A 2,361-nucleotide genomic window follows, 5' to 3' on the forward strand; every position below is an offset into this window, starting at 1 on the left:
CTTATTTTGTAAATTTTAATAAATTAAACCTAGATATAAATATCACATTATAGCCACTCTTTTTAAAAAGGCAACAAATAATAAACAACTAATAGTTTTTGTTTTCATGAGTGCCACCACTCTTGTAAAGGTTTTTTTGAAAAACTTCTCCATTGATTCTTTGTTGGAAATCAAAGAAGAAAAAAGGACAAATCATTGTGGGCTTGCTAGCACAAGCCTATCGCATAAAGCTCTCTTCTTGTGAAGGATCCATCGCAATCGTGTATGCATTAGAGGCCAAGCATTTGAGTGGCTAGGATTCTTTCAAACAAGAAGGTGTTCACATTTTTGAACACCAAAAGGAATCCATTTGATTACGATATCATTTGTAAAGGTAAAAATTTTTCTAATTTTCTATGGTGTTTAACTTTGCATTAAACGACCAAGGTGATCCTAAGGTAAGAGGCATGGTTTTTATTTCATTTTAATTTTTTTTGTTATTCAATAGCGTTGATGCTCTAATCATGTCATTTCTAGCACACTCATGCCATCGAAAGTCTTGTTACTCACTTTAAATAGTTTTGAAATCTTATAAATGATTCCAAATCAAAATCTTTTTCGTTTTTAGTTAAATTTTAACATAATAGGATGTTTACTTTGAGAAACATGAAATGGATAACATCCCTTGAGAAGAACGATCCAATTATATTCACTTATGCCATCGAAAGCCTAATTACTCAATTTTATGGTTTTTTAATCTTATAAATGATTTCAAATTGAAATGTTTTCTCTTTTTAATTAAAACTGATCATAATTGGAGTTTGCTTCAGGAAACATGAAACAGATACCATCCATTGACAATAAAAGTCCATTTATAGTCACTCATGCCATTGAATGCCTTGTTACTCGCTTTAAATGGCTTTATAATCTTTAAATAATTTGAATCAAAATCTTATTTGTTTTTGGTTAAAACCTATCATAATTGAATGTTTTCATCAAGAAACATGAAGCGAATGCCATCCGTTGACAGGAAAAGTCACTTTCTAGTCATTAATGCAATCGAAAACCTAATTACATGCTTTAAATGATCTTATAATCTTACAAATGATTTAATGTTGAAATCTTTTTCATTTTTGGTTAAAACCTATCATGATTAAATGTTTGCATTAGGAAACATGAAGTGAATGCTATCTGTTGATATGACCAGTCCATTTATAGTCACTTATGCCATCGAAAGCCTAGATACAGATTTTAATGGTTTTACAATCTTATAAATGATTTGAAATCTAAATGTTTTCCCCTTTTGGTTAAAACCTATCATAATTGGAAGTTTGCATCGAGAAATGTGAAGTGGATGCTATCCATTAACGATAAAAGTTCATTTATAATCACTCACTACATCGAAAGCCTTGTTACTCATATTAAATGATTTTATAATCTTTTAAATGATTATAAATCAAAATCTTTTTCCTTTATGCTTAAAACCTAGCATAATTGGATGTTTGCATTGGGAAACATAAAGTGGACACCATCCATTGACAAAAAAAGTCCATAAATCAAGAGGATTTTGGAGAAAGCAGTGTGTCCCAGAAGAAAAGATTGGGCAAGAAGATTGGATGATGCACTGTGGGCATATAGGACTGCTTACAAGACCCCTATTGGTATGTCTCTATATAAGTTGGTCTTTGGCAAAGCTTGTCACTTATTGGTGGAACTCGAACACAATGCTTATTGGGTTTTTGATTTACAAGCAGCAGGTGAGCAAAGGTTGTTGCAATTAAATGAACTTGATGAATTTCACCTTCAAGCTTATGAGAATGCCAAACTCTATACAGAGAAAGCAAAGCAATGGCATGACAAGAAGATAATGGAAAGAAGCTTTGAGCCGGGACAATCAGTGTTACTCTATAATTGTCGCTTGAAATTATTTTCGGGAAAGCTCAAATCAAGGTGGTCTGGCCCCTTCATTGTCAACGAGGTACTTTCACATGGAGCAATCGAAGTTAGCGGGACAGATGGTCTAAAATTTAAAGTCAATGGACAAAGATTGAAGCATTATTAAGGAGGCAAAATTAATCGTCAAACATTCTCAATACACTTGGTTGACATGGCCTAAAGTCCGAGTCTATCTAGCCGAAGACTATAAAAGAAGCGCTTCTTGGGAGGCAACCCAAGATATATTTTTTTTCTAAGTTTAGTTGTTATTTTAATTAGTTCTTGTTTTTCTATTTAAATAAGTAGTTCTAATCTCTCCCTAGCTTGTTTTGCTGTGTATGCAGATTTGGAAAGCATGAAGATGAGGAGAAAGAAGATTTGAGCTTTCTAGGTACTACCACCATTGATAGGGAAGTTTCTTTTTCTTATTCTTTTTAACTTTTCACA

Source organism: Theobroma umbraticum, unplaced genomic scaffold (genome assembly GCF_002168275.2).
Source record: "Theobroma umbraticum cultivar Fairchild unplaced genomic scaffold, ASM216827v3 scaffold_39.0, whole genome shotgun sequence".
Lineage (NCBI taxonomy): Eukaryota > Viridiplantae > Streptophyta > Magnoliopsida > Malvales > Malvaceae > Theobroma > Theobroma umbraticum.